Below are 27,994 nucleotides of genomic sequence, written 5' to 3' on the forward strand. Positions count from 1 at the left end.
ACCGTAGCCCAGGGTGTCCCGAACCTGGCCCATCAGTAACATCGGGGCTGGTACATGCTCTGGAGCCGCTCTCGGTGGCCAAGGAAGGGGGTGAGGAATAGGCTTGGAAAGAGCACATATGTGGGTTATGATTGCATGGAAACCCGCCCATGCATCTTTTGGGGGGGGTGTTTGGCCTCTTGCCTAGTTTTTTAGACAGTTTTAACAAACGTGAGAGGAAGCTCCAGAGATGTCACACACATTCCTGCCCTCACTGCTGCAAAGTCTCTCCCAGGAGCAGGTATTCGTACAGCCCTCTGAGGCGAGGCCTTTGTTAAAACCCCAAAACTTTGCTGACGTGTGTCCACGCCCAAGGAGCACAGCTGAGATCGGGTTCTCTTCTGACGTTGTACCAGAGTGCGTCCGGGCGGGTGTTTGTTGATGAGTCTCCATCGTTGCAACTTACCACTGGATGGTCTTCCTGCCCTGAGGCAGCTGATTCTGTGTCTGCTGGCCCCACAGCCCATTTGCCAGGCAGAGAGGTAGGCGGGAGGAGAGTGGGCTCCTGAAGGCAGTAGGAAGGCTCGCGAAGGCTCCTGAAGGCTGTAGAAGGCAAGAGAAGTGCTCCCTGAACGTCGCTCTTCTCGCTTGCTAGATAACTTCCAACTACGAGGATGTCACCTTGGGGCTCCTGCTTCTCAGAAGGCGTCCCCATCGAGGCAGGTGAGTTCTGCGGAACACCTCGACACAAGGACTCCCGCAGGCGTCACAATGCCAGCCATGAGAAGCCGGGTGGCTCAGGGCCCCCTGGTTCTACTCATGCTGGGACAGCATTTGGCCACCCTCGGGAGAAAGTACAGACTGTCCATGTGGATGCCCACAGGCTCCCATCAGTCGTGGTGGCCGCTTTCTGGCGGCGGGTTCGGTGTGTGGGGCGCTCGGGGGACCGTAAGGGCCCTTCTCACTGCAAGAGGCTGCTTCTGGGAGGTTCTCCCGGTGCCTGCCTCAGCCGCTACTGTGGTGTGAGAAGTGTGCCGCCTGCCCACGCCGAGGCTGTCGCAGACCGTCCCGCCTTGTCTGTTACTTGGCCCCGCACAGGCTGCACATGTCCTGTCCCCCGAGGCGGCTTTCACGAAAAAAAGTCGACTTAGGCCCTCCAGTCCTGTGGGCCAGGCCCTAGAGAGTTTGGTGAGCTGGGGAAACCCTACAGAAATTGGGAAGTTGAGGAGAAGGGGAGAGTGCCCTTTTCCCCCTGGGTCAGTGTTTCTCAAACTCGGTGGTGTCGGGACATTTGGACATCAGGGGATTATTGAGGGCCCCAGAGAGCCTTCGAGTGTGGGGGTTGTGTCTCTTGATCTCTACTGTGGTGAGGTTAAACCGAGAATTGAAGCGGGCGCCTGGGTGCCTCTCTGTGTTAAGGGTCCTACTCTGGCTCAGGTGATGATCTCACAGTTGATGGTTTAGAGCCCCATGTCGGGCTCTGTACTGCCAGCTGCCAACCTGGACTTGTCTCAGATTCTCTGTGGCCCTCTCCCTCTGCCCCTCCCCTTCACGTGCCCTGCGTCTCTCTCTCAAAAACAAACATTAAGGAAACGAAACCAAATCCGAGCATCTCAGATGTGATGAATTCACTTAAAGACAATAAATTAGTACTTATTAACGTACTCATACCTTTCATGGAAAAAATCCGTACATTTTCAGAACAACACTGTGTAGAAGCGTGGCATTTGCTTAGTGCAAGATCTTTATTCTTCCAGCTGCTTCTGCATTCAGTGTCTTGTGGCCAATGATGTTTAGGAAGGTGATGTGGACTCCCCCAGATGAACAGCTGGAGGCGAGTAGGGTGTGGCGGTAGCTCCTCTGGCGTCTGGATGCTCTTTCCTGACTCCGCACTCAGATGGGTGGGGCTTCCTTGCTTCTCTTGGGGGTTAGCTGCCCGCACAGAGCGGCCTAGTTGTGTGGCACGCGGTGGACGTTTGGAACATCCTAGGCCACTACTTTCAGCTGATCTTCCATATTTTTCACTCAGCGAACACATTCTTGGAACCACCACCTGGATGTGAAGAACTGGAACCTTACCGTGCTTCCTACCTCCTGCTGACTCCCACCGAACGTCCCCCAAAGGTAACCACGGTCTTGACTTTCACCGGCAATTGCTTTGGCTTGTTCTTCGCTTCATGTTGAGCTAACCCTTGAGCGCTGTGTGTGCGCAATGCACCTGCTTTCCTTGTGTGGCTCTGCTCGTCCTCCCTTGCTGTCAAAGGCCTAGTGAGTGAGCACGGAACGGTTTATTCTTTCTCCGGTGGGTGTTCCGGTTTGTGCAGAGGCTGCCTGCAGCTCCACATGCATCGTATTGGGTTGCCTTGGAAGAGCAGGTCATGAATGGTGGCACGTGTGTCTTTTCCCCACGAGCAACAGAGTGAGGGAGCTCCCCGGTGGCTCATCCCTGGTATTGCCTTTTCTCTTGTGTTTGCTCTTTGCTGGGGCTCAGGTGTTGGGAGGTGTGGAGTATTCATGCTGCTCCTGTGGGACCCAGGAAGCAAGTGCTTCTAAGCCACTTGCATATTTCTTTTGTCAAATATTTGCCTTTTGCAAGCCACTTTGTGATAGTTTTGTGTGTTTTGTGTTTTGTCAAAAGAGGTCTTTCTATGAGTGTGGAATATATCTGTGAATGGCAGAATTTTTCATATTCTTGTGTATGTCTGCCTTTCATTCTCCCAGTGTTGCCTTTTGTAAGTTTCTTTTGTTTCTTTCCAGTAGTGTGACCATTTTCACCCTTCTTGCCTTGAACCGGCTAGGGCCTCCAGTACAGTGTTGAAAGGAAGTGGTGAGAGTAGGTGTCCTTGTCTCCTTCCAGATAGTAGAGAGAAGGTTTTCATTATTTTTGTATATATTTTCTAAAGTTTGTTTATTTATTTATTTAGAGCACATGCATGGGAAGGAGACTGAGGGGGGGAAAGAGAGGATTCCCAAGAAGAGTCCACACTCTCACCTGAGAGTCTGATGCAGGGCTCAAACCCATGAACCGTGAGATCATGGCCTGAGCTGAATCAAGAGCTGGAAGCTTCACCAACTATAGGCCACTCAGGAACCCAAAGAGTTCAGTATTTTACCACTACATATGACACCAGTGGCGTTACTGGTAGAGTGGTCTATCAAAATTTGAAAATTCTCTATTTTTAATTTTCTAAGATTTAAAAATCATCAATGAAATAATGACTAGATTTTCTGAGAAGTGTTTTGTGCATCTTTTGCAAAAAGAGATTTTCTTTTTAATGTTTTGGCTTAACGTAAAACAACTCTTGACCTTCTAGAATAAGCAGAACCTGTTGTCTCTTTTCATTGGATTCCATTTGTAACTATTGTGCTTCGGATTCTTGCATCTGTATTCGAGAGTAGTGGGTGTTCACTTGCACCCAATTTTGCTGTCTTTCCTGGGGTTTGAGGTTAAGGTCCTGCTGGCCTCCTAAAATGACGTAGGTAGGAGCACTCCTTGTGCTTTCCCAGAAGAATTTTTTTGTATGTTCTTTATTTTTGGGAAAAAGTGATAGGCAAACCTGCTGGCGTTAGGTTTTCCTTGAGAGAAGGGATTTCATGGCAGATTGCTTTTTTAAGTGGAAACAAGATTTTTCCGATTTTCCATATCTTCTATTTTCTAGATAAGGCATTTTGTTTTCGAAGAATTTGCTCAGACTTCCCAAACTTACCAAGAAAAAAGTGCAAACTGGTTTATAATATCCTTCTTATCTGCAGCATATGTTTTGATATTTACTTTAGTAATCCTTGATAGAGGTAAATCGTGCTTTGTCCCTTTCTCAGACAACCAACTTTGGCTTTTTTGATTTCTGACATCTACTCTTTGTTTTCTGTTGCATGGATTTCTGCCTTTTATTGTTCCATCTATGAGGTGATTTCCGTCCTTTCCTGTAGTTCTAGAAAGAAATCCTTCATTTGATGTTTAGCCTTTGTTCTTTTCCAGTATGTGTATTGTATTTGCTTATTGGTGTGTTGATTCATTTTAGAATGAGAGCATGAGCAGGGCAGAGGGGCAGAGGGGGAGAGAGAGAGAGAGACAGAGAGACAGAGAGAGAATCTCAAGCAGGCTCCTCACTCAGTGAGGAACCTTGCTCGGGGCTCGATCTTGTGGCCATGGGATCAGGCCCTGAGCCAAAATCAATAGTTGGTTGCCGAGGGACTGAGCTATCCCTATGAGTCTCCCTTTAAGCACACTTTTACTGATCTCACAAGTTTTGATAAGCCAAATGTTTATCTTTTATGTGAAACTATTTTCTAACTTTCATTGTGGCATTTTTTTTTCTTAATTCATCACAATGTTTAGTAGCATAACACCTTGATATTTTGGGATACTTTCTCGTTCTCTCTGTGCGGATTTCTAGCTTAATTCCATGAAGTTATCTGTCTCAGTGTTTTGGTGTGGTTATAACAAAATACCATAGACTGGCTGCCTAATAAGCAGAAGAAGCTTCTTTCTTATAGTTGAGGAGACTGGGAAGTTCTCAAGGTCAAGGCGTCTGCAGATTCAGAGTCAGGTGAGAGTCAGCTTCCTGGTTCATCAACAGCTTGCTTCTCCATGTCCTCCTGTGGTGGCAAGGGTGACAGTGCTCTCTCAGCCGCCCATGACTGGTCATCACCGGAAGTCTCCCTGTCTTCATACCATCACTTTGGAAGTGATGAATTTTGGGGGAAATTGAACTCTTCATTGAATGCAAGCCCTAAATATGCCCTGCAGTATTTCAGTCCTTTGAGATGAGATGACTTTCCTAGTGTCCTAGCATATATGAGTTTTCATGAACTGTTCTTTGGTCACGTGAAAAAAATATTTATCGGTAAGATATGCAGTATTTCTATATTTATAGGTTAGATGAAGTTTGTTAATGACAGAATTCAGATTTTAGTAACAACTTTAAATCAAGTAAGTAATAGACGAGAATGAGTTTAATACTACTAACATATCACAGTGTTTAGCTACTGTGAGAAAAAACTAATGAAAGATTTTGCATTCTCTTTTATGTTTTCTTTAAAATGTGGTGTGCATTTTATACTTTCTATACATCGCAGTTTGGAGGAGCCTCCTTTCAAGTACTTATAATAAAGTACGTGACTGCATTTTGGACAGCCCCGTCCCACTCCCTTGATTTTCCTGTTGTCAGTTCTGTCCGATACTGAGAAATGTTATTTCGAGTCTCCCATCGTGCTTTTCTATATTTGTCAATTTTTCTGTAGTTTGACATTGCGTTATCAGTTATATGCAAATTAGTCTTGTTTTCTTGGAAGATGGAATTTTAATCGCAAATTGTTCCTCTTTTTCTCTAGTAGAGCTTTTTGCTATAGAGGTTATTTTATTGGAGGGTCCCAGTGGCCACATCAGTTTTCTGTTTGGTAAGATTTGCCTGGCGATCTTTTACTTCCACCTGTCAGTGATCATTCGTTTTAAGGTGTAACTTTGTGACCAGTGAATGCTTAGTTTCCTTTTAATGAATTTGATAGTCAATCTTTTGCTTGGAGTATTTGAGTACGTGTGACTGATATGTTGGTTTACACCTACCATATTACTAGTTTCTTCCTGGTCCCACCTGTTATTTGTTCTTTTGGCCTCTGACCTTCCATTAGAAATATAAGGGATTTTTATCAACTGATGAATGGATAAAGAAATTGTGGCTTATATACACAATGGAATACTACGTGGCAATCAGAAAAAATGAAATATGGCCTTTTGTAGCAACGTGGATGGAACTGGAGAGTGTTATGCTAAGTGAAATAAGCCATACAGAGAAAGACAGATACCATATGGTTTCACTCTTATGTGGATCCTGAGAAACGTAACAGAAGCCCATGGTGGAGGGAAAGGAAAAAGAAAAAAGGTTAGAGTGGGGGAGAAAGACAAAGCATAAGAGACTGTTAAAAAATGAGAACAAACAGAGGGTTGATGGGGGGTGGGAGGGAAGGGAGGGTGGGCGATGGGTATTGAGGAGGGCACCTTTTGGGATGAGCACGGGGTGTTGTATGGAAATCAATTTGACCATAAATTTCATATATTAAAAAAAAGAAATATGAGGGATTTTTGAAATGTACACGTATCTGGTAGGTAATTGGAATATATTTCTAGAGGCTGGTGCATTTTAAACTGACCCCCGCCTGATTCAGGACTTGGACTGCTTCCTTGACACTGCCGTCTCATTTTTCTTTTCTTTTTTTTAATATTTATTGGTTTTTTGAGAGAGACATAAAAAAGTGGGGGAGGGGCTAGAGAAATGGAGACACAGAATCTGAAGCAGGTTCCAGGCTCTGAACCATCAGCACAGAACCTGACACGGGGTTCCAACTCACAAACCGTGAGATCGTGACCTGAGCCAAAGTCGGACATTCAACTGACTGAGTTAACCAGGTGCCCCTGCTGTTTCCTTTGACATTTGAACCACGGTGAACACTTTCACCTTTTTTTCGGTAAAATTTTAAAGTTTTAGATAGATTTTGGCGTAGTTGTCATTGTTTTGTGTCTTTAATGATTGTTAAGATTTGTTCTCATAGCCTTTCTGTTGGGACGCTGTTCTGGAAGCCTTGATTTTTCCTATATCTGTCAGAGACTAGGTTTCTTTTCTTTAACGACGTGTTTTAATATTGTTTTTAGTTCGTTTGTGTAGTTGATTCCTCATCTTAGTTGTTTGTTTGTTTTTTCTCTTTTTGCTTTTGTTTTGCCTGGAAAATATCTTTACCTTGTCTTCACTTTGAAGGTTTTTATTAGGTAAAGACTTCCAGGTTGGTGGTTATTTTCATTCAACATTTTCTAGATGACAATCCATCATCTGGCTTCATTTGCTTTCTGGAAACGTGAGCTGGTAGTCTTGTCCCATGGAAGGCGGTATCTTTTACCTCTCATGACTGTTAACATCTTTTTGCCTCAGGCATTCTTTGTGGAGTCATTGTCATGGTTCTTTTATGAGTTTTGGAAAGTTTTGATTCTTTGTAGGGATCTGGTAACCCCCATTCTGTGTTTTCTCTACTTTGAAGGTTCTCATTGGACCCTTCAACCATATTTTGTGTGTCTTTTGGGTTTCTCTACTGATTTTTTCTCTGTGTATGGTCTAGATAAATTTTTACATACTTATCTTCCAGTTCACTGTGGCTCTCTTCACTTGTGTTTAGTCTGATATTAAGCCCACATAGTTCTTAATCTTACTAAAATTTTTTTTTTACTCTTATTTATGTTGGAAAGGACAGAATTTGAGCAAGGGAAGAACAGAGAGCTAGACACAGATACCGAAGCAAGTTCTAGGCTCTGAGCACTCAGCACAGAGTCCAACGCGGGGCTCAAACTCCCGAATCACGAGATCACGACCTGACCTGAAGTCAGATGCTTAACCAAATGAGCCATCCAGGCGCCTAGAGTTCTTAGTTTTAGCTCTGATAATTTTTAGGTTTAGAATCTGTTTTGATTCTCTGAAAATTTCCCATTTGTCAAGTAGGCTTGTTGGACAGTTGACCTTTGCATCCCGTATTCCCAGTCGGTGTGTCTCCCTTTGGTCTCTTTCTGTTCGTTCTTCTTTTCGTCTATATGATGTAAAACCTTGTTTTTTAAAATGTTTATTTATTTATTTTTCAGAAAGAGAGTGAGAGTACGCGTCGGGGTAGAGGATGGGAGGGGAGCGTAGAGACTCTTGAGAGGCTCCATTCTATCAGTAGAGAGACCAACACAGGGCTCACACTCACAAACCTGAGTCGAAACCAAATTTTGGTCACCTAAACGAGTAACCTGAGCTATCCTCGTGCCTTTCCCTGTTTTTTTTTTTTTCTTTTTTATTAAAATTTTTTTTTAATATTATTTATTTTGAGAGAGAGGTAGAGACAAATCTTGAGCATGGGAGATGGAGACAAACAGGGAGACACAGAATCCAAAGCAGGCTCCATGCTTTTCAATGTCAGCACAGAGTCCGACACGGGAATCAAATCATAAAACCGTGAAATCATGACCCGAACCAAAGTGGGATGATTAACCGACTGAGCCACCCAGGCATCCCTTTTCTTTTTTCTTTTCTTTCTTTTGTTTCTTTTTTTCATTTCTTTTCATTTATTCTTTTTCTTTTCTTAATTTCTTTTTTAAATTTTGTGTTGGACATTATGGAGAAGCATAGAGGCTCTTCGTGTGCTTGCTTTTCTTCAGCCTTTCATCCCACACACACTGAGTGTGATGGTTATTGAGCTCAGTCAGGCCTGAATGACTTGTCACCGGTCCTCTGTCTTTGTAAGGTTCAGTGTGAGCGGGGCTCAAAATGTTCACCACCCCCGTGTAGTCCTCCAGGATGTCCATCTCGAGGCCTGGAGTGTCTTCCAGGACCCCTCTTTGGGGCTTGGTCCAAAAGCCCAGGTATTTTCTCCGCAGCACAATGAGATTATTGAAGGCTCAGCTTCTCAGGCAGTGTTTGCCGAGTGCCGGGGTAATTTTCTGTACCTCCCTGTGCTGTACAGTGTTGGTTATCAGTGATTTTCTGCTTGTCTGTTTTGTTTCCTTTCCTGCTCATTGGTATATTGCCTCAAATCCCTGAAGAAATTCAGAATCCTCAAATTCCTTGAGGGAGAGAGAGGACTCTGAACATTAGTGTTGGCTCAGCGGGCTTCCCTTTTGTTGGGGTCTCGTTCCTTCCAGTTGTGACTACCTCAGTGTCTCCTTGATGCCTTCAAACATGCTTCAGATTGAAATCATCTTTCCTAGTTCATGATAGGTTGACTAACAGAATATTCACAAGTATAAGAGCAGGCGGGGAAGAAAGAGAAGTCATAGTAAACATTTTGCTCAACAGCATTTGTTGCAGGAGAAAACGAAACCCTGTAATCCTTGCCTAGTACCCGTCGTTCTAAAATGGTCAGTTTGCTCATCCTCAGCCAGCGTCCGTTGAGTGGTGATGTTGTGTCTCAGGCCCCCCCACCCCACCGCCGCTGCCTTCCTCCCCTTTCATGTGCTTGCCCAGGGCAAGCATTGCAGTGACGGGCTGGATGTGGCAAAGCAGGACGAGGAGGTGGATGGGGTGACACTTATTCTGTGAGTGTTTGATCAGTTTTGGCTTTTTAAAAAATTTTTTGGTAATATTTATTTACTTTTGAGAGAGAGAAAGTACGGACAAAAGGGCAGAGGAAGGGAGACCCAGAAACTGAAGCAGAATCGGGATGAATTGCCCCTCAACTGTACAGAGCAACCCCGACAACAAGGGTTTCTGGGTTGGTGCACCTGCATCATCTGCACAGACACAACTAGGCACCCTTGTTGAGCCCCTTTATGACCCTGCACCATTGTGGTAGTTGGGATCTGGCATCTGTGTTCCTCGGAGTCGAAGGTGGAGGCACATCTGAGTTTATCTGAAAGAATGATGCAGTTAGGAGGAATCGCTTACTTGCGCACTGCCGTTCAGGAAAGGCTTTTTCTGGAGAGGTCCATCAGCATCTGAGTCTAACAGAACATTCTCCAAGCAGTCTCTGGGGCCAAAAGCCAGAATCAAGGAGAAACGTGGCTTTGTTTTAAGCTATGGAAGGGGAAGTGGAGTCAAGTGAGGCACCAGGCCGCTGGTGTTGGGCAGAAACTTCCCCGTAAGGAATTTGGTATTCAGAGAAGGGCCTTGGGTCATTGTGTCCTCAGGGGAAAGGACTGACATGATGTTAACATTTTTAAAAGCTGGTGCTGTTACTGTGTGGATAGTGTGTTGGGGGGTGACACGACTGGAAGCAGGGTAGACGCCATTGGGTAGTGTGGCTCCTATTGTGTGGGTTGAGCTATAAGATTCGTGCTTTAGGCAACAGGTACAACCGCCTCATATCACCCATCACATAAAGCACAGGACAGTTTGTGTCTTTATACCCTACACAGAACTACGTAATATTGAAAAGCAATGTGTGTAATAGTTACCTGGGTGAGTACAAGGCGTACACTAAAGTGTTCACCTGTTTATTGAGTGCATGGCAGGTACTGTTCTAGGTGCTGAACACTATGTGCTGCAGGTACCTCACCCAAAGACGTATGTGGTTATACGGAGAGCAATAGAAGGGCATGGGAGTGTGTGGTTTGGTGGAATAGGGGGAACGTGTGCACAGTGCTGCTGCAGGATGGCTGATTTTGTCACGAGTCTGAGTCACTCAGAATCGGGGAGGAGATTCTTCTTGGGAGGTTCGGCTGCCCTGAATTCTTCTTCATCCACCCCCCTCTGTCTCTTGGACACCTTTCCGACCGCCTCATAGTGAAGCTCCATCTGGGTGGGTTGTCGGCTCTTTGAGTTCCACATGGGCCACAAATCTGCAAACATCTCTGCCTCCTCTTGTGAACGTAGCAGCTTGCTACCTGGTCCGGTGGTCAGAAGCCAGGGAGATGGCTTTGCCTCTTTCCTGTTCTTCCCTCTCCCTGCTGGTCCCTGGGTACTCTGTCATGGAGCTTGCATGTCTCAGAGGCCATGTGTGAGGTCCCTGGAGATCTGTACCCTGTCTTCACTTGGGTGGACTCGTGGAGGGACCGAGTCCTGCAGTCCTCCCTGCACCTGCCCCACTCGCCTCTCAGCAGCTTGGCTGTGTTGGGAGCGCCTCCCGCTGTGCAGAGATGCCGACATCCTGCCCCATCCGTGTACAATACGCCACGATCTCTGAGAAGACGGCCTTTCTTCTGAAACTGTGTCCCGCCTGTTGGCCCTTTGTGCTGGCTTTTGCTGAGCAACTTAGTAACTAACTCTTTTGGGGAAACAGGTTTGCTTTGTGTACAAGGAACCTCCAAATTACTCCTATTCTGTTCCTGGGTGGCTCAGTCGGTTAAACAGCCAACTTCAGCTCGGGTCATGAACTTTGTGTTGGCGAGGTAACCCCCGAGTCTGGCTCTGTGCTAACAACACAGAGCCTGGAGTCTGCTTTGAATTCCTTGTCTCCTTCTCACTCCGCCCCTCCCTTGCTGCTCTTTGTCTCTGCCTCTAAGAAATAAAGAATGACATTTAAAAAATTAAAATCAAAAAATTCTATTTTACTTTTTTCTGTTGACGATGGTAGTGCTTTCTCCATTTTTCCCCACGGATGACTACAACTGATCCTAGAAAAACTTGGTTCTCGGTTTTAAATCCTGCCCACAATTGAAAATCCATGTATAACTTCCTCGCCAGAAATCTTAAGTGTTCAAACTCTCCTGTTGTCCAGAAACCTTAGTAGAAACACAAAAATTTCATTAACATTTGTATGTTTTATGTCATATATACCATATTCTCCGAGTCGAGGAAGCTATGGAAACAGTTACATAGAAAACAGGTTCACAGCTCTGTGCTGTATTCATACCTAAGTTTTTTCTCCGTTTTGTTTCTAGGATAAATTGTCTACCAGAACTCGCATCAGTGTTGGCTTAGGTTACACACTAAGCTGTTTTTAAGTGTATCTCCAGAACTAGTCATCAGAAATGGAGGAATTAGAAAGATTCCTGTATATTTACATTGTTACATGCGTAACCATGCATTAACATTGAAGAGTGACTACTTCATGATTGCTTAATGTAATCAGTACGCTTGCTACCTCATGGCCTAGGAGATACAGGGGTGAATGAATTGTTATAAAGCTTTTCTAGCCTGCATTTTACAGCCATATTCCTAATAGAGTCTGAACACATTGTTGCATTACAAAAAAGGCCTGTGAGAGTAGGCTGAGAGGCATTTTCTCCAGGCAGGTACAGAGACAGGCATGCTACAAGGTAATGTCATTTTTTGAAAGACTACTTATGGAAAACACATTATTCGTTTTATATCAGATCTTATGTCCCTTATGTCCGTGTGTGGGTAGGTTGTCCAAGTGCACAAAAGTCTCACACACGATGTTCCTGCTGAAAAACCCTTAGGTGGTAGTGACACACGTGCGTCTCGGGTGGACTGGCTGCATGCTCCCTCGATTTTCACGCACAGACGTGTGCACGGCAGGTGAAGAGATTCACTGAGCTCCTTGGTAAGGATTTGCTGTCTGGAAAGTGAGGGTGGGTCTCACAAATGTCCTGATGTGCAGACCTGCATGGGGTGGGGAGGACCCGCTGGATGGGGCAATTTTGGGTCTCGGGGCCTGGCTGTATGTGGTGGATGCGGGCAATGTCTTTGCAACTTTTCAGGAGGGCCTTCCTGGCTCAAGTCTCCATAGACGGCTGGCTGTCTTTAGTCCCAGCGCCCTTGTCATGGAATGGTCCATGTGGGAGAGTAGCTGAGACTCTGCCGGATCACATCTGGTGGCAGCAGGCTTTCCAGCGATGGCACTGCCATTCAGCTTTCCTCGACCTCTGGGTTTTTCACCAGATCTCCTCTCTGTGCTGTCTTCTGTGACATCCTCTGGGTTTTTCTCTGCACTCGACCTTCTTTAGGATACACATTTTGAATCTCTGCATCCCCCAAACCTTTTTCGTATTTTTTTTTTTTTTTACCATAATCAGAGTCTCATTCTTGAGTTTCCAGATAGGCTGTGACATAGGTCCTGTGACCACGTCATTTGGACAGTTTTCTGTAGCAGGGATTTCTTTATTGTGTTGGCCTTGACGGAGTTTATAAAAACATCCCTCGGAATCCTCCTTTCGTATATTTCATCTGAGGTTGTTCTCTTTGGTAGCAATGACCGTCCTTCTTGTAAATGGCATTTGTCATGAGCTTCACATGTCCTCGTGGCCCCTTCTCCGCTGGTGTACTTAGACTTGCTGCCCTCCAGAGCGAGTGAGCTGCCAAGACACGTTTGATGGTGACCCGTGGGGTTCTGGGTGGCCAGGACATTGTCCAGTGTCAGTGGAAATTTAAAGGACAGTCCCTTGCTTTCAGCGTACTTCCTGAGTTGAGGGACAGAGCCGGGATGGAACTGGTCCAGGGAAAGGGCTCTGGTTGTGCAGCCAGACCACTGGCCACTGGCACTTGTTGCCTTCAGGACCCTGGGGTGAGCTTCCTCCACAGGGCCAGTCGCCCTGATCATACCCAGCCTGTGTCCGCTCAGACGGTAGCTGCTTCACCCCTTCCTACCCAACATCATTGTGCTCACTTGTCTTTTTCGTGAATAAATGTCCTTTGTGGCAATTTCCCCCCGACAGGGCACCTCCTTCTGCATGAAAAACCTGTGCAGGCAGCCATGGTCTCCTCAACTGATTTTCTTGGGTTTTTCACTTTTTGTGTTGGAGTGGTTGACATGTGGTGGATTGTAGTTCCTTCTTCTCTGCAATCACCTCTTGGGCGTCTGGGAAACCGTGTACTTCCTCTTCGTGGTAGAAGCTGCTCTTCCTATCCGTCTTGACCATTCTAAAAGCCAAACCCCTTTCTAAAATCACCAAGCTATCCTGTGCCTGCATTGAAATATTCCAGTTTTTGGTCATTCCCTTCCTTCTGCCTTAACTTGTGATGTCAGGACTTGTCTTTCCGTTTGAGTCGAGATTGCACGTGTGCCCGTCTCATAACATTAGTACCCCCATAGAGATGCCACATCTTCAACATGAGACAAAAAGATGTCTCACAAAAAGCCCCAGGTTTTTCAGGTGCTGGGATAGCCGCAGCGAGAGCTTCGAGAATTTCCCTTTCTTTCACGCTGGCCGGCTGGCAGCTGCAGCTGTGGGCCTCAGTACATGTCAGGCCATTCAGCCTTTTCTTGTCATAACATGATTCTTCTCTGCATCTCGGGAGCACGTCCAGCATCCTTACGGACACATCAGACGGGTCCCAGGGTGTAATCCATGGTTCATGGTATTACGCTTAACACGGTGACAATTACCCAGGAACCATGAGATATCACGTTTCCTGTGGTGCTTGATTTACTGGAGAAATGAAGGGCTTACCAAGAGCTGATTAGAAGATTCGTGCAACACTTGACGTGACCTCAATAGCAACAGGAGGTGGTGCACACTTTCCCCAGAGGACAGCGTCTGCTACAGCTCATTTTATGCGATTAGGACTTCATCCTGAATTTCCACTTTTGTTTGCCTTTCTCTTGACTGCAAATGGCATCTTGTGGGTATGGTCTGTTTCAATTTTTTTACTGGGAGAGAGACAGAGAGGAGGAGAGAATGAGTCTGGGAGGGACACAGAGAGAGAGAGCGACAGGAGGTGGTGCACACTTTCCCCAGAGGACAGCGTCTGCTACAGCTCATTTTATGCGATTAGGACTTAATCCTGAATTTCCACTTTTGTTTGCCTTTCTCTTGACTGCAAATGGCATCTTGTGGGTATTGTCTGTTTTCAATTTTTTTACTGGGAGAGAGACAGAGAGGAGGAGAGAATGAGTCTGGGAGGGACACAGAGAGAGAGAGAGCGACAGCATGCGAAGCAGTCTTCAGGCTCTGAGGTGTTAGCACAGAACCCGACATGGGGCTGGAACCCAGGAACCCTGAGATCATGAGCTGGGCCAAAGTCGGAAGTTTAACCCACTGAGCCACCAAAGGCACCCTAGGTAATCCTATTTGATCTGACATTTCCTTCTTGCCTTTATTCCCCCCCATCACTATGGAGAGGTGAGTGATACAGGCCCATCAGGAAATTGAGTAGTTTTCTGGAGATTAGACTGTTAACATTGCCTTTGTCTTGTAATTTCCTAAGATACTGATCAAGGTTGGGGCAGAAAGAGGGTGAGAGGATCCAAAGCAGGCTTCATGCCATGAGTTCAAAGCCAGATGCAGGGCTTCAATTCATGACCTTGAGATCATGACCTGACCCGAAATCAAGAGTCAGCTGCTTAACCCACTGAGCTACCCAGGCACCCCAACACTTGCTGATTTTCTGTCTTTATTGGTTCCCACCAGGCACATTGGGCTTGTCCATAACTCAGTGTAAACCCAGGGAATGGTGGAGAGCTCCCATTCTGCTACCATGCTACCTGAAAGCAACCATTTGCTGATTTACAAAAAGATCCATTGACCCCCTTTCACTTATCACTTGGTGCTTAAAAGGCGGCAGTTGGCATGGTAAGAGTTATGGAGCATGAGCCCGACTGAGAGTAAACCGCAAGTTAGCCGCCCCCTGCCACCCCATGGGGGATCTGAGGAATATCCCTTGGACACCCCTGCTACCCAAGAACAGGGGCTTAAGCCCTTGCCGTGCTAATGTCGGAAACAAAGGCACGGGAAAAATTAAATTCCTTATGCCTTTAGGCCTTTGACAACACCTTGAAACCAGCACAGTGACCTCCAAGAGCTCAGCTGCCTAGATAATGGCACTTTGATGGGGGCAAAAGAGAACTGTAGCCTAACATTACCCCAACATCCAGGACCTTGTAAGTCCACTTCCTTTCCCTCAGTTTCCCCGATGTACACGGGCAATCAACTTGGGACACGGGATCCAACTTACGGTCCCCGATCTACATCTAAAGGGTCTCATGACACGTTTCATTAAGGGTTAATAGTGTTTCCCAAGAGTTATGCCCTGAAGGTGCAGGAAACCTTGCTTCCAAAATTTCTTATTCTATCCCTGACCTCCTGCCAACCTGAAGGAATATAATGATGAGTTAGCTGTAGGACCCCAGCACAGCTCTTCCAGGCATTAAGAAAGCCACCTTTTTCACCAAAGACGTCTTCCAGAATTCTGTGTTGGTCATCAGCTGTGGACCAGTCCACCATCATCCCCAAATATCAGCATTTTGGTGTCCGAATGTGGGGCTTCGAATCTTCTCACCTTGACTCTGTGCTTCAGTGTCAATTTGGTATGTTTTCTCTTTCATTTACTCTCATTTCAGAGGATTTTTGAGAAGTAGGGTCTTATGGGAACACTTTTGCGGGGATTGCTCTGGCTGCAATCCTCTAGGCTGCGGCGACTCTACGGGGAGGAGAAAGCCTGCCTTTTGGTTGGAAGTTAGGACCTTGGCCAGAATGGCAGTGAGATGCAGAAACTTGACGCCCTCTCTTTATTCCTTTCCGTGTCTAAAGTTGTCTGTCTTGGGCAGGGGACAGCCACTTAAGTGACTACCATGTCTGCCAATCTTAAGACTCCCGTGTGTGAGGATTCCTCCTCATTGATCTAATGTGACCCCCTCCATATCTCTGGGGTAGCCTCTTCTGCATGCCAGATCTCCACTGAGAGCTGACCGAAACCAGTACCTGACTGAATTCAAACCCAACAGGGCGCCATTTCCTAGGGAGGTTCGCTGTGAAGACTACGCGGGTCAGAATGTCACTTATATCATGATGGATTTCTCTCTTTTCTGTTTTCCCTCAATGTCCTCTATTAACTACTACTTAAAATTGGGTCATTTCCCCTTGTCAAACTCTTCTAGTATTTCCATGGGTTGAAAATGGCAGTTCCTTCTCTGCCTTCTCAGCAAAGGAGACGCGGGTCTGTAAGTCAGGCACCCATCTGTTGTCTAGAATGCAATGGGGAAGCCGGTGGGGGTGGGGAGGCTAGCATCCCTCCTTCAGGAGCCCTTCGCCACCTGGTTGGCAGTCATAGTGATTTTGTTCAAGGGATGTCTCGGGTCGCTTTGACACTTCGGGAACCCCTGACATATTCTGTGTGGGGGATGCTACTGGGGAGTCGGGATGGATTCTAAGGGTAATGGACCTTCTCTCTCCCCTTTTCTCTCGAGGTGGAACATGGGAGTTCCTCTTTGGTCCGCAAGGATTCTCCCTTAGGATGCCTTTTGAACCCACTGGAAACAGTTGGGTTTGCAAAATGTGGAAAGGACTGATCCTGTAACACGGCATGGCTTTACTAAACAGGGCAAGTGGACGGCTGTTGCCCTAGGTCCAGCCCTTGGTGGCTAATGGGACACAGGGGCTTCTTGCAGAATGTGTTTGGTCAGTAGCTAAGCAAGTGAGCTCCCCCTTGATATGTTGGATGAAATTTGTCTAAATAGGCCTCCTCCTGAGAGAACTCAGAACTCAGTCACTGAAGGTAAGAGAGGCAATCCTTGAAAGGGTAACACGGACGCTTCCTCTCTGCATGATAGATCTGAGGGCCTCTCCCTCATTCCTTTCGTGAGTTAGGGGCTATAACTGGAGACAACTGTGCTCAGGTTACCTCAAGATGGAGACTTTTAAGGAAATTTCCCAGGCAGCTGCTGAAAATCCACTTATTTCGGGGAAATTCCCTGTCTTTTCCGGCCTGACTTGAACTGCCTTATTCCACTTTGGTGGAACAAAAGACATGGTGTCAGCTCTTCTGTCCCAGCTGACAAGATTAGACCCGGGAAATTTTCCTTCTCTGCCTTCTGCTGGCACCCCAAATCTTCTGCCTTCCCATCCCCTTCCTCCTGTTTCTGCACCAGCTTGTGTGGGGCCTATAGAACGGGTTCCCTTACCACCCTCAGTGCCTTAGGCACCATCGGCCCCTCTTCCCACGCTAAATATCAAGGGAAAAAGAGCATTCCCTTGCACCACGCACTTCAGGTTCTTGGAGCCCACTGACATCTCTGGTAAAAACTGAACGGTGGAACAAATGAGTGTAGGTCTTTTCTGTGGGTGTAGGTGAACCAATTCCGTGTTTCAGCTAAATGAAGTTTGCTGGTTTCATTAAGATAGACTTGTCTTTAGAGTCATCAGCATTCAGTGTGAAAATTTATTCTATCAATCTTTATGAAAGGTCAAATATGCTCAATGGATCTCGATTGCAATTTGTCACCAAATGAGGACTTGAAATAATGGTTAATTTCAACTGTCTTAAATGGTTAATTACTTGGGTAATTCTGAAGATAACTTTCAAAGTCTTTGGAAACCTGAGACTTTAGACTTGTGCTTTTAAGTTTACACGGTGAATGACAAGACGTTCATGGGACATCTATGTCCTTTCCAAAGAGATTGCAGGGGAAGTCTTTCATTATTGGACATAGAAGTGGTCTTTTAACTTCTTTCTTTTCTACTTTTTATGTTTATCCTTTTTGAAGAGAGAAAAGACAGAGAAACAGAGTGTGAGTGGGGGAGGTGCAGAGTGAGAAGGAGACATAAAACCGAAGCAGCCTCCAGGCTCTGAGCAGTCAACACAGAGCCCGACGTAGGGCTTGAACCCATGAACGGCTAGATCGTGACCCGAGCCGCAGTCGGACACTTAACGACTGAGTCACCCAGTCGCCTCTGTGCTTTTAATGCACAGGAACTTATGCAGAGGAACTCCTTAATGCATAGGAACTAAGGCTATTTGGACCTATTTGAAAACATGCTTTGTGCTTAACTGACTCATGAATTAGCCATCTAAAGAATTCTGGTGCAAAGAGGTCTCAACTGCTTATTAAGTTTTCATTGGAGACTACGGTTCTAAAAGTTAAAATTCTGCTAAGTGTTCTTAAGACTGATGGAAATAAGGAAAGCAGTTTTGTTGGAAAATAGGAGGTTGTAAGAAAGATACAAAGAATGGCAATACATTTTTTGTTGAGGGTAAAAGAAAGAAAATTGGGTTAAATGGGTTGTTTGGAAAGAAATGACTTGGGACAAAACCTGAAGGCAAAGGAAAGTTGTACCAGGTTCATGAAGGGAAATCTTTGGAAAGGAATTTTATGGGTGGTAAAGCTGGACTAAGTTTGCCGTCTACGGATTTTACTACACTGATATAAGTTTAAAATCCTGTTTTCTTATGTTTTGGAAAGACAAAGTTTTCTTGGATTGTTGATCTGCTCTTCATAAGAAAATGTAAACAAAGTTTTGTTTTGTTTTTTTCTTTGTCTTTTGTATGCCAGGAAAACCAAAGCTTTGGATATGTTCTTTGTCAAGTCTGATGACTTAAACTGAAAACTTCTCAATGGTAAAGGAGTTAGGTTTTGCTAACAACTATAAAATGTTCCCTATTTGCCTTTGGAATCTCGTCTTGCCATCTCGGTTAAATATCAACTTAAATTTTATTTTTTATCATTTATTTTTGAAATTCAGAGAGATAGAACATGAGCAGGGGAAGGGCAGATAGGGAGGCACAGAATCTGAACCAGGCTCCAGGCTCCAAGCTGTCAGCACAGAGTGTGACGTGGGCCTGGAATTCACAAACCACGAGATTATGACCCGAGCTGCAGTCAGACGTCTAACCAACAGAGCCACCCCAGTGCCCCAATAATTTAAAGTTTCACATTGGAAATGATCTGTAATTCTATCTAGGATGTGCTCTATCACTTCCTAAGGCTTGAACGAACTTTCCCAAGAATTCAATTGTAAATGAAGTCTTTTTGACCAATTAGGACTTTTTATGTGGCATGTATGCTAAGTTGCTTGGAGAAGCGTTGTCAATGGTAAACCTTAGGTTCTCTTGCTTGGGTTAATGCTGTAACTGCTCAAAGACAGGCAATGCTCAAGTTTTAATTGGTTCTGCTCTAAGGTCTTCACTTGATATTCTTTGTATCACGGTGTTATATGCCACAGAAAGAACCGAATGCCCTTGTCAGTTGCGTCATCCTGAAGTCTCATCAGATCTCTAACACTATTTCTGAGACTTTAACACTTGGTATTGTTCTTCTCTCACAAAACCTTTTTGGTCTTGTAGGAAACTCACAAAAAAACCACTTTTAGGAGAAATACAAGAATTTGAAAACTTTCTGGCCTGGATAGGCTATAAAAATTCAGTCTGGAGATACCTTAGAAGGGATTCCAGCAAAATACACTTTCAAAGATCCTTAGGATCAATGACTCTTCTTGCAGAGTTTATGGAAATAAATGAGGCCAAGTTTTTCAAGTGGTGTTTTGCAAATGAATTAGTCTGGATGGCTACTTTTGGGCAATGAGGGTTTTTAGAGAGAAAATCTACATTTCAGCAATGCACATTTACAGATGTTAAATCCTAGGTGTCTTTAATTGTTTGCCTAAACTACACGTGAAGTAACCTTGAGAGATCCTGTCACAGTACCACAGGTATGGACAACCTTGTTGTTCTGTGGGCATAGTAATAAGACCCACCCTGGGTATAATCTTTAAACAGCTTGAAAATGGGATGGGTTTCCCCAACAACTGTATGCAAAGTCTTTTCTCACTGTATACCTATCAAGGGACAGTGCTCTAGTATTCACTTGTAGCTGAGTTAATTTGTAAATCTCTAAGTATGCAAACGATGTCCTCCCTACACCTGATCTGACAGTTACTCGAAACTCACCCCATATAAACCCCCAAGACCTGGTTTATTCACAGGATGGAATCTCATGCAACAGGGGATTTAACTCTGAAATAAAAAGCCCTTAATGCATCATATTATGTCTTCCAACTGCAATCATTTAGAGGGGCAATCTTCATGGGCTCCCGTATCGAAACAAAACCTCTACCCACTTTACAGGAAGTCAGTGGGCAAACGAGTGTGCCTTATTATTCCGAGGAACCTGTACGAGACCTCAAACCTCTCTTAGGATGGTCCCACCTTTCTTTTTCACTTTCCTTTCTCAATTCATACTAACATTTCCTTCTTACAGATGGGCCATTCGAAGGATCACTGCAGACATTTGAGTTCCCAACTGGAAAGACCAATCGGATTCCTGCTGCCTGTTCCCACTTCCATCTGAGGATGCTTCAAACCTCACATCTAAAAACCTCACTGGCAGCACTGGTAGACACGGGGTTTGGAATCTGATCTGACAAAATATTGTGTATACATTCTAGATTACCACCGAGAGAATTCTGGACTTCTGACTGACATGAATACTTCAATTGATTTAAACAATGCCTCTCTTCCCTTTAGTGACTGGCTACACTCCTGGACTTGAGCATGTTTGTCAACTACCAAAGGACTTTGGGCTTCTCTCTTGTTTTTCTAACTAGGCTTTGCAGGGTTCTCCCATGCCTATCTGCCTGGTGCCGACTCCATCACTACAATTACTTGCCAAACGATGAGACTTTCTACTCAAGAAAGCCCACTTTGAATTCAGCTGCCCCTGCCTTTTGTAACTCTTTTACATGTTGCTTAAGAAACCAATAAGGATCCATATAGGTTAGGACGACTTACGCCTCTACCCAGTACAACGAAGCTACAGAAGATGAAACCTTCTACCTTCATCAATCTTCAAGGTTTCAGGGTTGACGTTATTCAGTGAGGATATGATGAGGGAGCATAAGGCAGACTGAGGGATAAAGCACAAGCTAGCCCCTCTTCCCACCCCAGGGGGGGGGGGATATTATTGTTTTTCTGTGGACACTCTTGACAACCCAAGTAGAGGGAAAAGGGGCTTAAGCACTTGCCATGGTAATGTGTGATACAGCAAATGCAAATGAAATTCCCTTACTGCCTATAGCCCACTGACAAGTCCCTGAAACGGACAGAGTGAGCTCCTTCTAGAAGCTCGGCTGCTCAATGATGGTGATGACACTTTGCTAGGGTCAAAAGACAACCTTAGCGTAACATTATCCCAACAACGAGGGCCCTGCAGGTCAACGTCTATTAATTCAAATGGCCCAAGATATAAGCTGGCAGTCTTACTCCAAGCTTAAGCACCCCCGATATACATTCAATGCATCTCATGACTTGGGTTTCATTAAAGTGGCATTTCCCTAGCCACACTTAGCCCCTCAAGGTGCTGAAAACTTGCTTCCAACACTGCTTAGAGACTTACCCTATCCCTGATGCCCTGCCATCCTGATGGTGTGTGATAATGAGTTACCCTTCAGGACCCCAGTGCAGTTCTTCCTGCATGTGGGTTCTGTCCCCATCATTTAATAAAATCACCTTCTTTTTATGAAAGTTGTCTTAAGGAAATCTTTCTTTGTCTTGGGCTATGGACCACCCCAACCATCACCGCCACTCTTCATCAGTTTGACAACAGAACACCAACCATTGGTGGCTACAGATGCCTTCACCATGCAGAGCAGACTCTTCATCCATTGGCAATATTCTTCAGGATGTGCCACATGCCGGACACCGCCCACTAAAGCACTGCTACAGCAGAGCCACTCTCCAAATACCTGAGGGTTAACCACAAGCCAAAAGCTGGTAACTAGGTGTCACTACTGGCTTCAAAGGACAGGGCAACAAAAGCCAATGCCAGAAAATTTCCACCCCTGTCTGAAGAAACAGTGCAGGAAGTCTCCCTTGGTACTAGCCCATACATGGTTCTTACTCCTGAGGCAACCATTCTGTCAGGATACTGTGCTCGTTCGTTGCTTCGTTGCTCTATCGCATTCTCTCGTGTTAAGAAAGAACTTTGGTCTTCTCTGTATCCTCCATCCTGTTGCTCTTTTCCAAAAAAGTTCTCCCTGGTGTCCACTCAGGACAGTGTCTCAGAACCATTTTTTCCACTTTTAACTGGAGTGTCAGGCTATATTCTTGTCACTGCGGGGTCCCTTCGGCCACAGGATCCCTCAACAATTGACTTTCTGTACTCTGTGGACAAAGTTAAGCCCAGGGCATTTCAAATTGCCCAGGAGGAATGCCTATGTGGAGTCAGCGTCACCGATATTGGGAGGGAGCTATCCTCTCTTCTGGGATAAGAAGCATGTGGAGGTAGATATTTCCGTCTCAGCTTGATTCCATAATGTGGTGAACTGAAACACTTTTGCTCTGTTTCTAACCATTCTGATTATCCTGACCATAGGGATAACCCTGTATTGGGTCTCAGGCAAGGACAATGAGGCTGTCCCCCACATAGTGTGTGCTGGCCACTCCTAACCAGCTCTGAATCTGGTCTGTGCTAAACAAGAGCAGTTTCTGAGATCCCAAAGGAAGGATTGCCTTCCTGAGAGTACATGGTGTTTGGTTGGCTGGTATAAGAAATAATGGCTAGCCAACTTGTTTCCCTCCCTGGCCATTAAAGATTTCATTCTGAAGAGCAGTTGGTTCACCATGGGCAGGATTCTCGAGGACCTGCTTAGCACAGAAAGAGACCTTTCAAGAATTACAGCACCCCAGCCCTGTTCTAAACATTTGAACTTTTGCCTGCAACACAAGCCTGTTACCTTGGAATCACTGTCTTCTCTATCCACTGACAGGATGGCAAGGGAAAACAGTGAACTCCAGAAGCTTTCCCTCACTTTCTGAAGTAAGAACTCGGGCATCTTGCTTTTGGGTTCCCACTGTAGACGACAGAAGCTTTCCTTTGCCCCACTCTTTTGTGTTTCTTATCTATCTGTATCTTATTCCTGGGACGATCATCTTTCCAGGGAGTTGTCCTAGTCATTTTACCTCATTTTCTGGACCACATTCTTCCTTGGGGAACACCACCAGATAGCTAAAGCAGAGTTAATACTTTTCTTACTCAATGTGTTCTAAAGAATAGAAATGAAAGGAAAACTTCCAGACTCATTCTACGAAGACAGCTTTACCTTGACTCCGAAACCAGAGACCAAGAAAAAAAAGACTACAGAACAATATGCCTGATGAATAAGGATGCAAAAATTCTCAAGAAGACACTGGCAAATCAAACACACAGCATATGAAAATATTCACCATGGTCAAATGGGATTCCTTCCTGGGCTATAGGGCTGGTTCAATATTTGCAAATCAATCAATATGATATATCACATTACTAAAAGAACAAGAACCACATGATTCTGTCAATACAGGCAGAAAAAGCATTTGACAAAACACAGCAAACTTTCTTAATAAACACTTTCACGAAAGTTGGAATAGAAGGAACATACATAAGTACACATGATAAAAGCCATTGATGATAAAAGCCCATAGCTACTAGTATCATCCTCCTGGGGAAAAAAATGAAAGTTTTCCTCCTCTGAGATCAGGAACATGACAAAGATGTCCACTCTCACCACTGTTGTTGAACGTAGTTTTGGAATTCCCGAAACCAGAATTCATACAACAAAATGAAATAAATGGCATCAAAATGGCAAAGATGAAGTCGAACTTTCACTCTTCAGAGACCACATGATACTCTACATGGAAAACCTCACAGACCGCACCAAATTCTCCTAGAACTGAAACATGAATTCAGCAAAGTCGCAGGGTACAAAATCAATGTACAGAAACCCGTTGCATTTTCATACACGAATAATGAAAAACAGGGAGATATCAAGAAATTGATCACATTCACAATTGCGCCAGCACCATAAAATACGTATAATCTAAATAACAAAGACACCTATCCAAAGATATAAAAAAATTATGCTGAAAACTATAGAATGGTTATGAAGGAAATTGAAGAAGACACAAAGAAATGGGAAAATCTTCCATGTTCGTGGATTAGAAGAATAATTATTGTTAAAATGTCAATACTACCCAAAGCAATCGGCATATTCACTGCAATCCACATCAACATTGTGTCAGCATTATTTTAAAGCTAGAACAAACAATCCTAACATTTATGTGGAATCACAAAAGACCCCGAATATCCAAAGTATTATTGAAGTCTAAAACCAAAACACGATGCATCACAATCTCAGAATTTAGCTTCTGCTACAAACCTGTAATTAAGACAGTACGGTATGGGCACACAGACACACAGGCCAATGGAATAAAATATAGAACCCAGAATCAGACCCAAATATATATGGCTCACTAATCTTCCACAAAGCAGGAAACAGTATCCAATGGGAAAAAAAAAGATTCTTTAACAAATGTTGTTGGGAGAACTGGTAACAACATGTAGAAAAAAAGAAGCTAGACCAATTCCTTAGAGATATCTCAAAATAAACTTAAAAAGGATAAAGACCTGAATGTGAGTCAGGAATCTGTAAAAACTCTAGAAGAGAAAAGACAGACCCTCTCTTACCTCATCTGCGGCAATTTCTTACATGACACATCTCCAAAGGTAAGAGAATTAAAAGCAAAAATGAACTATACGGACCTCATAAAGATAAAAACCTTCTGCACTCCAAAGAAAACAATAAACACAAAAAAGGCAACAGATGAAATGGGTGTATTTGCAAATGACTTATCAGACAAGGGCTACTATCCAAAAACCTATAAAGAACTCACCAAACTCCACATCTGAAAACAATCCAGTCATGAATTGGGCAGAAGATATGAATAGGCACTCTTCTCTAAAGAAGACCTACAGATCGCCAAGAGACACCTGACAAGAGGCTCCTCATCTTGCTCTCAACACCACTACTCTTCACGGAAATACAAATCAAAACCACACTGAGATTGCACTTCACATCAGACTGGGGGAAATGAAAAAATCAGGATACTATAGATGCTGAAGAGGATGGGGAGAAACAAGAAACCTTTTGCATTGTTGGTGGGAAAGAAAACTGGTGAAGGTTCTCTGGAAAACTGTGGAGATTCCTCACAAAATTAAAAATAAATGTACCCTATGACTCAGCAAAAGCACTGCTAGAATACAGGGGACTCAGGAGTGCTGGTGCATAAGGGACTGGCACACCAATGTTTATAGCAGCATTTTCAACAGTAGACAAATGATGGAAAGAATCTAAATAGCCTTCAACTGATGAATGGATGAAGAAATGGTCGTTTCCAAACATAATTGACTAATACGTGGCAATAAAAATGAGATTTGTAGCAAAGTGGATGGAACTGGATGGTGTTCTGCCAAGTGAAATAAGACAGAGAAAGACAGATACAATATGTTTTCATTCGTATTTGGATGCTGAGAAACTTAGACCAGGGGAGAGGGGAAAGGGGGAAAAAATTTACAGAGAGGGAAGGAGTCTTACCGTAAGCGAGTCTTAAATACTGAGAAAAAGCTGAGGCTTGATGGGGGGTGGGGGAGAGGGGAAAGCGGGTGATGGTCATTGAGGAGAGGATGTGTGGGGATGAGTACTGGGTGTTGAATGGAAACCAATTTGACAATCAATTATATTGAATACAAGAAAAAGGAAAAGATGCTCAAAGTCACTCTTCATCAGAGGACTACAATTAAAATCCACACTGAGATGACCCCTCACACGGGTCGGAGTGTGCCATGTGTGGGCAGTCAGCACTGCTGCTTTGCTTGGGACACAGTGTGTCTTCCAAAAGCGACAAGGGGGGGGGGGAACTCGCTCTTTGGGAAACATGGACAATCAGGAACAATGAGGCTCCACCGTAGCCCAGGGTGTCCCGAACCTGGCCCATCAGTAACATCGGGGCTGGTACATGCTCTGGAGCCGCTCTCGGTGGCCAAGGAAGGGGGTGAGGAATAGGCTTGGAAAGAGCACATATGTGGGTTATGATTGCATGGAAACCCGCCCATGCATCTTTTGGGGGGGGTGTTTGGCCTCTTGCCTAGTTTTTTAGACAGTTTTAACAAACGTGAGAGGAAGCTCCAGAGATGTCACACACATTCCTGCCCTCACTGCTGCAAAGTCTCTCCCAGGAGCAGGTATTCGTACAGCCCTCTGAGGCGAGGCCTTTGTTAAAACCCCAAAACTTTGCTGACGTGTGTCCACGCCCAAGGAGCACAGCTGAGATCGGGTTCTCTTCTGACGTTGTACCAGAGTGCGTCCGGGCGGGTGTTTGTTGATGAGTCTCCATCGTTGCAACTTACCACTGGATGGTCTTCCTGCCCTGAGGCAGCTGATTCTGTGTCTGCTGGCCCCACAGCCCATTTGCCAGGCAGAGAGGTAGGCGGGAGGAGAGTGGGCTCCTGAAGGCAGTAGGAAGGCTCGCGAAGGCTCCTGAAGGCTGTAGAAGGCAAGAGAAGTGCTCCCTGAACGTCGCTCTTCTCGCTTGCTAGATAACTTCCAACTACGAGGATGTCACCTTGGGGCTCCTGCTTCTCAGAAGGCGTCCCCATCGAGGCAGGTGAGTTCTGCGGAACACCTCGACACAAGGACTCCCGCAGGCGTCACAATGCCAGCCATGAGAAGCCGGGTGGCTCAGGGCCCCCTGGTTCTACTCATGCTGGGACAGCATTTGGCCACCCTCGGGAGAAAGTACAGACTGTCCATGTGGATGCCCACAGGCTCCCATCAGTCGTGGTGGCCGCTTTCTGGCGGCGGGTTCGGTGTGTGGGGCGCTCGGGGGACCGTAAGGGCCCTTCTCACTGCAAGAGGCTGCTTCTGGGAGGTTCTCCCGGTGCCTGCCTCAGCCGCTACTGTGGTGTGAGAAGTGTGCCGCCTGCCCACGCCGAGGCTGTCGCAGACCGTCCCGCCTTGTCTGTTACTTGGCCCCGCACAGGCTGCACATGTCCTGTCCCCCGAGGCGGCTTTCACGAAAAAAAGTCGACTTAGGCCCTCCAGTCCTGTGGGCCAGGCCCTAGAGAGTTTGGTGAGCTGGGGAAACCCTACAGAAATTGGGAAGTTGAGGAGAAGGGGAGAGTGCCCTTTTCCCCCTGGGTCAGTGTTTCTCAAACTCGGTGGTGTCGGGACATTTGGACATCAGGGGATTATTGAGGGCCCCAGAGAGCCTTCGAGTGTGGGGGTTGTGTCTCTTGATCTCTACTGTGGTGAGGTTAAACCGAGAATTGAAGCGGGCGCCTGGGTGCCTCTCTGTGTTAAGGGTCCTACTCTGGCTCAGGTGATGATCTCACAGTTGATGGTTTAGAGCCCCATGTCGGGCTCTGTACTGCCAGCTGCCAACCTGGACTTGTCTCAGATTCTCTGTGGCCCTCTCCCTCTGCCCCTCCCCTTCACGTGCCCTGCGTCTCTCTCTCAAAAACAAACATTAAGGAAACGAAACCAAATCCGAGCATCTCAGATGTGATGAATTCACTTAAAGACAATAAATTAGTACTTATTAACGTACTCATACCTTTCATGGAAAAAATCCGTACATTTTCAGAACAACACTGTGTAGAAGCGTGGCATTTGCTTAGTGCAAGATCTTTATTCTTCCAGCTGCTTCTGCATTCAGTGTCTTGTGGCCAATGATGTTTAGGAAGGTGATGTGGACTCCCCCAGATGAACAGCTGGAGGCGAGTAGGGTGTGGCGGTAGCTCCTCTGGCGTCTGGATGCTCTTTCCTGACTCCGCACTCAGATGGGTGGGGCTTCCTTGCTTCTCTTGGGGGTTAGCTGCCCGCACAGAGCGGCCTAGTTGTGTGGCACGCGGTGGACGTTTGGAACATCCTAGGCCACTACTTTCAGCTGATCTTCCATATTTTTCACTCAGCGAACACATTCTTGGAACCACCACCTGGATGTGAAGAACTGGAACCTTACCGTGCTTCCTACCTCCTGCTGACTCCCACCGAACGTCCCCCAAAGGTAACCACGGTCTTGACTTTCACCGGCAATTGCTTTGGCTTGTTCTTCGCTTCATGTTGAGCTAA

The 27,994-nt window shown here is 45.4% G+C and overlaps 1 long non-coding RNA gene across 1 annotated transcript; it reads left to right on the forward strand.

The window, feature by feature from the left end:
- Nucleotides 1–1,070: 1,070 nt before the first annotated feature.
- LOC128779005 (uncharacterized) lies at nucleotides 1,071–27,994 on the forward strand. The gene is made up of 3 exons (XR_008424832.1): nucleotides 1,071–1,167; nucleotides 2,009–2,103; nucleotides 27,835–27,994. It is a non-coding gene; the product is annotated as an uncharacterized LOC128779005 (long non-coding RNA).

The sequence above is a fragment of the Panthera pardus genome, unplaced genomic scaffold (assembly GCF_024362965.1).
Source record: "Panthera pardus isolate Hobbes unplaced genomic scaffold, ASM2436296v1 HiC_scaffold_215, whole genome shotgun sequence".
Lineage (NCBI taxonomy): Eukaryota > Metazoa > Chordata > Mammalia > Carnivora > Felidae > Panthera > Panthera pardus.